The sequence below is a fragment of the Equus asinus genome, chromosome 2 (assembly GCF_041296235.1).
Source record: "Equus asinus isolate D_3611 breed Donkey chromosome 2, EquAss-T2T_v2, whole genome shotgun sequence".
Taxonomy (NCBI): domain Eukaryota; kingdom Metazoa; phylum Chordata; class Mammalia; order Perissodactyla; family Equidae; genus Equus; species Equus asinus.
In genome coordinates, this window is record NC_091791.1 from 51,800,268 (window position 1) to 51,813,271 (window position 13,004).

Genomic DNA, 13,004 nt, shown 5'->3' on the forward strand with positions numbered 1-13,004 from the left:
GCCGTCCTTCCTCACTGAAAATGTTGATGGCCATAGGAGATGACAAGGAGGGCTTACAAGTCTTGATTCCATCAAGCAATCTTTTCTCCAGGGAAAACAAAAGTGAAACTAGAAAAACCACGAATAGGGAATGAAGGAGCTTCTAGAAATCACCAAACAACTTCAAGTGCAGTCATCAGCACAGAGGGAACCTGCATTTCTAATAAAGAGTGCTTATTTTGAGCAAGGGTACCAGGCATCTGAAGCTGAAAAAACGATAGCAGTAGGATCCCTGAAAACTACACAGAGACAATATATTATAAGCATTCCTAAAGCGTGCCTTTGGAGTAAGACGCCAGGGCCTGGTACTGGCTTCACCATGTGACTTCAGATAGGCTTCTCAACCACTATGTGTTCATCTATTAAAGGGGGATAATACTTATTTTCAAGGTAGTTATGAGGATTCAATAAATTCATATTAAAGGAAGTTTGTTGTGAGGTTTGGTTTCTGTTTACCTCTTAGGATACCTGAAAAGCCCCCGCCTCTCCCTATACCTACTGCCCAGTCTTTGATCAGCCTCTTTGCCAGAAAGCCCATCCTTCTCTGTCTCTCTACTGGCACCTGTGGATCAGTGTGTCCTCTCATGGTAACTACTTTGCCACTCTGCTGTCCTACATCTTTCACGTTGGAGCAGCCGGGGGATCTCCGTGACAGCCTAACTTTAACATCTAATAATAACAAGAGAAGGAGCAATCATAGTAGCAGTAGCTGTGAATTTTAATTCACAGTCTCCGCTCTTTTAAATTAAATTGATAGAGGAATATACATACTCAGTTAAAAAACAACAACAAAGTGTAGATAATGAAAAAGAAATTTCCAAGCTAGGTACTCCCATTTCTCTCCCCATGAGGCAAGCACAGCTTTCAGTAAATCCTTAGAAAAGTAATTTTTATCCATTTAAACAATTGGATGCTTGTATAGAGTGGCCTTTTTTTTTTTTAAACATAATTTGCATCATTCTTACATTGCTTTTTTCATCAAATAATATATCTTGGAGATAATTCTCTATCAGTACACTTTAATGACCATGTAGTATTTCATTTTATCAATTCCATAACTTTTGAAACTAGTTCTATTGATGAACTTCTTATTGTTTCCAGTACTTTGCTGTCACAATGCTGCATTGCCATCTTTGTGAACATGTTTGATTGTACCTATAGGATGAATCCTAGAGGGGAAACTTCTAGGTCAAATTTTATGTGCATTTCCAATTTTGATAGATATTGTCAAAGTGCCCTCCAAAGATATTTCGCCAACAATATTTTTATACAATATTTCAACAACAATATTGTTACCAACAGCATGCATTGGCCAGTTTTTTATCTTTGGTATTCTGACATGTAAAAAAGAATGTCACACTATTGTTTTAATTTACTTTTATTGTTTTACTCCACATGGACTAAGCACCTTTCTGATGTTTATAAACAAATACAAATGTATGTATATGAACTTAATCCTCCTCATACCCCTAAGAGATAAACTGATAGACATTATTGGCCACATTTTATAGTTATGGAGCCTGAAGCTTAGAGAGATTATTAACTTGAATCAAGTTGCATAATTAATAATTGATGGATCAGGGCTTCCAACCCAGGTCTGACCTATTTTACAGATGAGGAAACTGGAACTCGGAGAAATTTTAAGTAATTTTCCCACAATCACTTAGCCAGTAAGTGGTAGAACCAGGCTTTAAACTTAGGCCTGTATGATTGAAAAACCCACATATTTCACTTTATCTTCATCTACCTATCTCATAGTCAATATGAAACAAAGTGAAAACGGACTTCACTTTTTTGTTGTTAGTTATAATAAGGGAGCAAACTTGTTTATGTTGTTAGCATAATAAGTATTTAGAGAATTTATGCAAGGATGGAATTTGTAACCCAGCTCCATTCATTTATTCATTCATTCATACACCGTATATTTATTGAGTACCTACTACCTGCCAGGGCATTTAGCAGTGAGCCGAACAGACATGTTCTCTGCCCTAATAATCCAGTGGGAGGAGACAGTTAATACTAACTGTGATAAAGACAAGCGTCAGGGAATTATGAGAGCATTGAACAAAGGAGCTTGGTCTACTCCAGGAGATCAGGGAAGCTTCCCATGGGTTTTGACATTTGGGCTGGAGTCTGAGGGATAGGTAGAATTTAACTGGAAGCAAAAGAAGGAAGATGAATTTCAGGCAGAGAGAGAAGGATGTACAAATTCTCTGGGACACAAGGTTGAAAAATTGGCCACAGCCGGAGCTCTCACAGGGTCCCAGAGACCACATTACAGAATTTTACTTTTAACCTAAGGGGAATGGGAACTTGTTGATAAGTTTTAAGTAGCAATTGACATCAGATTAGTATTTTTAAAAAAGGTCACCTCCCTGGTGCCAGGACTTCTATCCATGGAGATACGGAAAAGACAGTATTCTCGTAAAAGAATTCCCACTGCTAATGATGCTATAGCTCCACTACCTAGCAATCTCTAAGAGTAGGAGAAATAAAGAAAAATTTTGACTTTTTTAACATCACAGGATCCACCTACTCTAAGCAGTCTTTGACACAAAGGCAGCCCTCTGAAGAGCCAATTAAAAAACAATGCCAGCCTATCGCTTAGACAATGAGCAAGCTCTGTCTTATCATCCACAGTAAGCTATCTCTCTTCTACTTGCAAGAATAATTTGGGGCACCTTTTTCCTCACCCCCATAAGTTTCAAAGAGAAATATGTTCATTATGTTATGAACAAGCCATAGACTGCCACAATTTCAGTGCCTGCAAATATTACACCTAAATATAGCCATGGAGTCATTTTTCCAAAATCTGAATATAAAGCCCCTATTTCCATCCTCCTTTTGATTGGAACCATTCAACCATCCTGGTAGATAATAAGTTTGCATGTTCTTCGATTGCGTTTCATTATGCTTCAGTTCCCCTGGAGAATAAACCTTTTCCCAACAATTGTAGAGGAGAAATACTTCTGACGTCTCAAATTTCACAGAGTCTCAGGAAGACGTCCCTCTTCTGGACATCAAAGTCTTTTTTTTCCCTGGACATTGATTTGTTAAATAAGAGAAGTCAGGACCCCTTCGTGGCAGCCAAAATACCAATTAAGTTTCCTGAGCAAAAAGGAATCTAGATCAAAATAATACCATCTTCTTGGAATTCAAATTTCAAAACAACGAGAGAATACTACAACTCTCTTTTGCTTTTAGGATCCCTCCCTTTTTCATGGAAGTACCAGCAGTGGAGATTGGCTTACGGTTTTCTTGTCAGAACTGCCACAGAGTTTTGTGTTATTTAATTTTCAGCCTCAGACTGTTCAGTGCAGATGTCTCTAATGGTCATTTTGGTGTTTATTTCTTCCTTTTAATCTAGCCTGTGATTTATTCAGGATACTTTCTGGGTACTGAGATGAAATAAGACAGATAAGGTCTTTGACTTCCTGGAGTTGATAGAATTGATAAAATTTATAATCTAGAGGTAGATGATAAACAAGTGAATAAATAGGGTGATCTTAGATAACAATAAATGATGTCAATGATTAATCCAAAGCCATGGGATAGAAAGTTCTGGGATGTGGGAGAGCTACTCTACCTGGGGTGCTCCAAGAACTCTTCTTGGAAGGGGTGACTTTTGAGCTGAGAACAGAATAGGAGAAGGAACCAACCATGGGACATTTGTTCCAGGCAGTGAGGATAGCAAATGAAGTGACATTGCCAGGTAGAACATTCAAAGCAGCTCTCAGGGGACAGGGGCATACCTAGGTCTCACTCTTAGGAAGTAACCAGGCTGGTTTACAACCTCAGACCCTCACATTCCTACTCCAGTGCTGTTTCCACTCCATCACATTGGCGTGGTCATATTGCCCTATTTTTTTCAAAAAAATTGTGCAGAATTATAGCCACAAAATGCTATCAGGATAACTCCCAAACCCAAATAAACCCACCTACTTAAAAGAATCTTGGTCCAAATCTCCCTTACAGAAAAATTTCAAATAAATTATGTAGATACTCCACTCCAAAAGAGGAGGAGCATGACTCCCACTCATTATGCGTGGGCTGTGCATGGTGACTTCCTTCCAAAGAATACAGGATGGAAAGGTGGGGGAAAGAGTACCCTTACCGTTAATAAACACTACTTCCACCAAGTGAGCAAGATCAACAGCAGTAGTCATAAATCAAACTGATGGCATATACACCTGATATGAGATGATCAAAATAGTACTTTACCTCCGGGGTCTTCCTCCCTAAAACCCCAAATCCCAGTCTAATGATGAGAAAAACATCAGGAAATTCCAGTAGAGGAATATCCTACAATATACCTGATCAGTACTCCTCAAAACTGTCAAGGTCATCAAAAACAAGGAAAGTATGAGAAAATGTCACAGCCAAAAGAAACTTAAGGAGATATGACAACTAATGTAATTTGGAATCCTGGATGCAACTTCTGGAACAGAAAAAGGAAATCTAAAGAAATATGAATAAACTGTGAACTTTAGTTAATAAAAATGTATCAATATTGGCTCATCCATTGTACCAAATGTACCCTAGTAACATAAGACTACTAATAATTAGTAATAATAGGGGAAACTGTGTGGGGGAAGGGGTAGTAAATGGGAAATCACTCTCTGTACCATTTACTCATTTTTCTGTAAATCTAAAACTGTCCTAAAAATAGAATTTAAATGAATTTAAAAGAATGTTGGTCAAAACAAAATAAAATTAGTTAGAAAGAAGAATGCCTACCATCAGATTTTGCCATTGATGGAATGGCACCCCCTTATAAATGACACATGAAAAATCAGATATAGTCATTTTGCAAAGTAGAGGGAAAAAGAAATGCTCTTAAAGGAGAAAGTGATAAACAATCCAATTTTAAAGAGGAAATTGCAAACTTCATCAATCCTGGGCCTCTCCTTACTTTCTCAGTTCCATGGTAGATTTGAAACTTTCTGAAAACATGCACACTTCGTAAAAGCAGAGAGTAGATTGGTTTCTTTCAATACCTAATTCTCTACAATATAACATAATATGGTCTATCAGCTAACCTTAAATAAAGAGATCAGCCACTTATAGAATGGCCCGTCTCTCAAGATGCTCTCAACAAGGGAAGTTTCCTCTGGATCCTACTAAGACTTCTCTAAATGAGTATTTCTTGCCTTATATAACACAGAAAGCTCTGTTTATCAATAGATCACAGATGGTAGATAGACACATAGATACATGCAGGATAGATAGATAAATATAGCTAGCTAGCTAGATAGATAAAGTACTATCCAGCAACTTGATATCAGGCTTGGTAATGCTCACCTGCTATCCTATCACCCAAAAATGGTTACAATAGTCTGGATATTAACCTATTTTTATTGACTATCAATCTCAAAATCAAAAGGAGAAAAAAATAGCCCCTGTTCTTATACCAAGGAAATTTTATATTAATGCATTGTCAATACAAGGCCTTCATAAAACCAAGGCCCAAATTCAACCAGAATAAAAGGAACATAGTCCTCATCTTCCAACCACATAGAGGAGTTAATCCCTTACAATGGTCAACAAAATGTTTGTGGATTTTATTTCCTTATCATTTTCTGTATAATGATGCTATTATTTTTTATTAACCCTATTCAATCCCTTTTTCAGTTGTTACTGGACTTTATAGATTAGGATAAAGTTAAAGTTTGCACTGACCTTGAAATAGTCAAAAATTCAAAATGAAAGAATAAAAAGTGTTCTCACTCTACCTTGCAAGATCCAGAACTTGTTATATCTGCTTAGGAAACACAACTGGGTAACTGAACAAATGCAAAGACCCACAGGATTCAATTTTAAAATGGTAGGACAGGCTGGCTCCGTGGCCGAGTGGTTAAGTTTGCGCACTCTGCTGTGGCGGCCCAGGGTTCGGATCCTGGGCGCGGACATGGCACCGCTCGTCAGGCCACTTGAGGCGGCGTCCCACATCCCACAACTAGAAGGACCGGCAACTAAGATATACAACTGTGTACAGCGGGGGTTTGGGGAGATAAAGCAGAAAAAAAAAAAAAAAGATTGGCAACAGTTGTTAGCCCAGGTGCCAATCCTTAAAAAAAAAAATAAAAATAAAAAAATAAAATTGTAGGACCTTGGGTCCATGGTGCTGACAGTGTTAAACCCCACCTAGTTCAATCCTTTCACGATGAAGAAACTGAGGCCCTGAAAAGTGAAAAGCCTTTGTGATCACGTGGCTAATTTGTGGCATGGCCCAAACTAGAATCCTGATCTTCATTCATTCGTTTGTTTATTCAAACATGTTTATATTCAACCAATGTTTACTGAGTACGTTCTGTGGGCCAGAAGTTATGTAAGCATCCATGAGCAAAAGGAGACTTTTCCAGCCCGGTGCTCTTTCTGTGACACTGCATATGTATCAGAAGCTGTCCACCAACGTCTATTGTCCCAGAATGGCAGGACTCCATTTTCCAGATCCCTTTGCAGTTAGGTGTGGCCACGTGACTAAGTTCCAGCCAGTGGAATGTGAGCAGAAGTGCAAAGTGCTACATGTAGGGTATTGCTCAAGACCAGGCAACATGTTCCATGTTTTCTCTTCCTCCTGTCTGCTGGCTGGATGGCAATGAGGAGAGTCACAATTTGAAGGTAATAGAGCAACTGTCTGCCTGGGTACCCAAATGACCACACAGCAGGAGACACTTACCAACCTGGATCACACATCCAGACTGTCTTATGAGGGAGAAATAAACTTTTATTTCTTAGAGTGACTTCATTCTTGGGTCTATCTGTTACCACAAGTTAGCTTGCCCTAATTAACTCCATGAATATGTCTCCCTGTGTTGATGCATGTGTAATATGTCTCATATGGGTCAGTGTCTATAAACTGGGAAAACAAGTAGCAAATTCATTAACTCGGGACTTACTTATAGTTTTACTGTTTAAGGTAATTACCTCTTCGTTTATATGAGCCCACAGCCCCTCCTAAACTGACATTCTATGAAATAATTGACTGAGCCCCACAAGCATGATGAATTACACACTCAGGAATTTCCCACGAGAGGCCACACCTTAAATACTTTCTACTTTAAGTGAGGCCAGCAATTTTTTAAATGTCTATGGTTAGCTTGGGATTTCTCTAATATAATAAGAAAAGTATAAACAAGACTCTAAATTATTAATTTGCTAATAGCTTTTCCCTTAGGCCAAGGTTATTTCCTCAGCTGAAATATTCTGTAATTCACTAAAAGTTATTTACTAAATACCTACCCCAAGGAACCTGGCTAAGGCCCTTATTAGAGCAAATATTGATATTTTGGCTGCTATTTATATTAACTATATCCAGTTCTAAAGACTAATATGCATTTTTGAAGCATTCTGGTTTGGTACTATTTTAACAGTTCCACATATTAAAATAAAAGGCACAGTCTGATCATAGATAGAGCTGGAAATAGAAAAAGAACTTAGTTTGTCCCTCCCTCACACAGGCTCAATCGGTAGTTGTTCACTTGTTGTCAGTGACCACGTGAATCAGTTAGAACGCCTTTGGCTACAAGTAAAATCCTATACTCGAAATGGCTCAAACAATGACAAAACTGTACTATATTATCTAACAAAAAAGGAAGTTCAGAGGTAGGGAACCTCAATGATATCCTTGAGAACCCAGATTATTTCTGTCTGTTGTGCTCTCTTCAGCATCTTGGCTTTTGTCTTCAGAGTTTCCCCCTCATAGTCTGAAGATGACAGCTACATCCTCACAAAAGACCAAAAGCTCAAAGAAAAGGAGTTTTTTCTTCTCTTATGTTTCTTTTTAAGAAAAAAAAAAAAACTTTCTCAAAGCCTGCCAGGAGAGTTTCTCCTGTGTCCCTTTGGCCAGAAGAGTATCACCTGGCCAATCCTAAACCAAATACTGGTAAGGGAAGTAGAATTATCACAGCTGACACGTGAGTTGTGATTCACCCATGGGGCTGGGGAGTGGCCTGAAAAATGTAGTGAGCCAATAGCTGAACAAAACTGGGATTCTGTCAGAAAGGAAAAAAACACGGGATGGCTGCCAGTTTCTACTCCATCCAGTGATCTTTCCTCTATAACATTTTATACCTTGGAATGTTCTAGCATTCTCAGCGTTCTTCAATACCAAATTTAGATAGATAGATCGATGACAGACAGATAGAAAGAAAGATAGATAAACAGAGATAGATGATAGATAGATGATAGGTCTTTTCTTCTTTTTCAAAGATTATGATACTGGTACTGATTATTATCTCTATGTGGGTGTGGTTTTTAAAATGTTTGCTATAGAAGAAGCCACTGTATTCCAACATACCTATGAAAAATAGGCAGAAATTTTATGAAACCAACCCTTTTCAGCTCTTAAGGCGCTGGACTCATGTAGAATTATTATTACCATTTCCTTTCTGCTAAAATTTTGATGACATGGTCATCATTCATTCAACCAAGTGTGGCCATTTCAGATTCTGTTAAGTGTCTTTATTCAAAGTGTCCTCATAGGCTCCTTTATTTGTTAGAACTATTTCTAAATGAATCAGCAGACGAATCACGAGAGCACTGCAAAGTGAAAGCTCATGGGCAGGGCTAAACTGAGGAAACAAAACAAACCAAAGACAAGGCCATTGCAGACTTGAGAAACTGTTCACAATATAATATTCAATGAAAAAAGCATAATCTATCATTTAATATGATATGCGTTTTGTGGGGAAAAATGACAGACAAAGAAAAGCTATTCAGACAAAACGGAGATTATCTCTTGATGATGAGATTACAGGTGATTTTAAAAATTTTGTCTGTATTTTCCATATAGCCTATATTAACTTTTTTAACTAATAAGAAATAAACTCTGCTTCTGATAGGTTTTATGCTACACCCTAGGCTTCAGTGTCGATAAACCTACACCCTAGCCTTCAATGTCATTGTCCTTTTGCCAGCTTCTGGACCAATCCCCTGGGAGCTTGAGCATCTTCTCTGCCCTCTCTGGCGCAGACAGGGAGTCCTGACACCCACAACAGTTAGAATGCAGCAGGTACTGTTCGGACCCAGGGAAGCACAAAGAGCTTCCCAGAAATGGCTCCTGTTCTGAAGAAGATTCCAGTTTAAGTTGGGTACACTGGCAGGCCCATGGGATTGAGTAAGCAGCCACATTGCCCTTCAAGTACTGAGATGACCTCTAGAGCTGGATTCCAGAGAGGATTCTGTCACAGCAAACTGTGTGATGTTGGGCGTGTCGCATTACCCCACAGAGCCTCAGGTTTATTTTTTATAAAATTGGTGGGTTGAAAATAGATAAGAGGAGGCAACATTGAGAGAAGCCTTTTCCTAAAACTCTAGGGACGCTCCTTGAATGAAACTAACCTTAAAGGAACACAGCATCTTAAAGAATATCTCAAATTGACTTAAAATTGAAACACCAGATGCATTCCCATTTAAGTCAAGAATGAGATAAGGGTTGTAATTAATGAAGTAATTGTATAAATCCCTGTTTAATGTCTGTCTCCCAGCTCAGGCTATAGGGCTCAGAGGGCGGGGCCTATTTCTGACCTGTTCGGTGCTCGTCTCCAAGGTCCAGCACAGTCCCTGGCACAGAGCAGGTGCTTCATGAATACTCTTGTAAAAGGAAGAGCAGGGGCAAGCAGACACACCTGCTGGCCGGCTGGTTTCACCACTAGTATTGAGCTTTTCCTGCCACTACAATAAGACAACACCTAGAAATTAAAAATATGATTAACACAAAGCTAAAAATCATCATTATTTTTACATTATAAGATTATCTACTTTGAAAACCATGAGAATAACTGTGCTAAAAAATCAATAAGAAGTCAGATTTTCTATAAATTAATACTGGTTAGAAAATATCATGGGAAATATCTTTTACAATAGTAACAATCGTAGAAAATACTTAAGGTGAAAATAGGAAATGTGAAGGACCTGTCTGAAGAAAAATATAAAACTGTCCTAAAGGGTATTTTGCTAGATGCAAAATTTAAATATAGTAAAGATGTCATTTTAAGTGTAATTCCATTGAAAATCTCAGGATTTGTATTTGCTAATGTTAGTCTGAGGTCAACATGAATATTGAAAGAGTAATAAAGACTGAGGGCTTTCTGATTTAAAAACATTACAAAGCTAAAATACTTAAAAGTACGATAGCAACACAAAAACAGCAGCCAAGTTAGTGAAGCAGAATAGAGAACCAAAAATGGCCTTCATACTAAGAATTTGTTTTATGTTGAAATTTACTTGGGTGGCTGTGTCTGTGAATTTGGAGTCACTCAATCCTGAGCTTCGCTCTCAGATCTGCCCCTTGTAGATAAGCAATTTAAACTACCTAAGCCTCAGTCTACACATCTGTAAAATGGGGATAAAAATCACTAGGCTAGAATGCCGTTGTAAGGACCAAATGAAATGTATATTCATTAAAATTAAAAATTTATTTAAAATATTTAGCACAGTACCTAAGTATATAATGAATGGTAGTTATCCTACAAAGCAATGGGAAAGTAAAGAAATCTATAAGATATGATACTGGGACAATTAATCATTTGAGGAAAAATGTTTGTATCATATATTTATGTTTTATATGTTACATTTACAGAGCATATCAACAAATGAAAGCATTAAATATAAATATTAAAACTACAGGGGCCGGCCCCACGGCCGAGTGGTTAATTTCACATGCTCGCTGCAATGGACCAGGGTTTCACCAGTTCGAATCCTGGGTGCGGACATGGCACTGCTCATCAAGCACTGCTCTGCTCATCAAGCCATGCTGAGGTGGAGTGCCACATGCCACAACTAGAAGGACCCACAACTAAGAATATACAACTATGTACTGGGGGGCTTTGGGGAGAAAAAAGGAAAAAATAAAATCTTTAAAGAAAAAAGAACTACAAAGTATCTAGAAGAAAGTATGAGTGATCCTTTTCCTGATCTTGTGATAGGGAAGGCTTTAACAAATAAAAGTGATGAAACAACATCACAAAGAATGGGCAAAAAAAAATAATTTTAACTACAGAAAAAATTTGAATTGCTCCATGTAAAAGAAAATTCACCATAAATAAAAGTAAAAAAAAAAAACCAGAAACTGAGAAAAGTACTTTCAGCAAGATGTATGACAGGTATAGAGTAAGTAACTTTAATACATAAACAGCTCTTTAAAATCAACACAAAAAATGTTAACAACTCAATAGAAAAATTACAAAGAATCTGAAATCATTCACAAATTAGAGAATTAAAGAATAAGTACAAATTGTCAGCAATGATGAAAAAGCGTTTAATTTCATCAATTCTGGGATTTCCAAGTGCTATATAATCAGTGCATTTAAAGCCAAAGAAATCCATAAAAAGAAATGTAGAAATGAAAGTATTTCGTACACTGCTACATCAAGAATTGCCTAAAATTGACTCAATATGTGGAGCATTGTGCAGTTCCATTTACCCCGATGTGTTGAGGAGTACTTTAAATTTTTAAATGAGATATTAGAACCCATTTTTGGCAAATGGCAATACGCCTCTCGCTCACTCTCTCTGCCACGCCCTGTTCTCTACTTTTCTAACATGGCACATGTGGCTTTCATACCTGACAATTTCCATGTCAGAAACATTGAATTGGATGAGGATGAACCGAGTAAATGATGAAAAATCCCCGAGGAAAACATAAAGAGAGCCAACTCTGGGTGTTGCTCTCTTACCACTAGCTGTGAGCCGGGCCGTGGAGGAGGCGCATCACTTCTCTGAATGTAAATGTAATTAAGTCAGTGTTTCTCCCACGGAGCTCTAAAAATTTCGCTCTCCCCCACTCCAGGCCTTCACAATCAGAAGGCAGAACTTGGAAAGTGACATTTCTAACCAGCACCCCAATTAATGCTTAGGTACTTTAACGTTTGACAACCACTGTAACTGCAGACCACCAAGTCCTTTCTAACGCCAAAATGTTCTGAAAAAACAAAAAATTCATGCAGCTCCACTCTGGACGTCTGAGACTGACCACCCACCTCAACTCCCAAATTTGGGTTCTCAGATCCTTATTATATTTGAGCTGATATCTCTTTAGGCTCATTCTCCTTATTCCATACATCAAATCACACTCATTGAAGCTGCCAGTCTTCGAAAGTGCTTTCAGAAGGCACATAAATTCAACCCTGAGTCCTTATGATTCAGACATTTAATCACACCATAAAGTTAATGGAATCCAATTTGAATGTAGACACCTCAACAGCTACATTGCATTGAATTCACAGCATTCATAAAATGTGAGTCTCAAAATGAATCACCAGCCTAATGGAAAGTTCAGAGGAGAACGCTGCCCTCTTATTGATCACTGTCCTGATCTTCAGCTGCCAGGAAAAGGACCAGAGCTGTCAACACAACGCTGTAGCCCAGGCAACCAGCCACACCGCTAGGAACTTTTCAAAACTTAAAAAAATAAAAGTTACTATAGAAACTTTCAGATGCTCCTTAGATTGTTTGCACAGTCCCTGGTTTATAACAGTAATGATGCCCAGGGTTAGACTTCACCTGTGAATTTAAGACTTCTCATCAATAACAGCCCAGAAATGGGTTGCTTTGGGGGTGCTCCAGATCCTTACGTGATTGCCATAAAGTGTGTTCCTCCAGTGTGCATAGTCTCTGGGGTAAGAGGAAATAGATACTGTGTTTCCAAGGCCTCAACAATCCATTACTTAAATAACAGGAAATAAAAGTACCGCTGGCCCTCCAAACATCCAGATGTGGTCTCAGTGATGTTTGGCATCTATTAGGTGAAGACATCTGGATGATTGATTCTGAACTTTCTATCCAGATGTTTAGCCATAGTGGCAACTCAACTTTGAACTGACGCTGGGTGGGGTTTGCAGTTGTTAAGGAGCTAACCCATGGGACCTCCTTTGATTGAGAATGTCCTTTCACACGAGCTTTTCCACCTTGGAAAGCGTGGCTTTGCCTGAAAGAACCTCTGGATCCACAGAACTGCTTGATTA

At 38.3% G+C, this 13,004-nt stretch overlaps 1 long non-coding RNA gene across 1 annotated transcript in view; it reads right to left on the bottom strand.

The window, feature by feature from the left end:
• The window catches only part of LOC123279778 (uncharacterized), a 122,494-nt gene that overhangs the window by 56,864 nt on the left and 52,626 nt on the right, over positions 1-13,004 (bottom strand). The window lies entirely within an intron of this gene.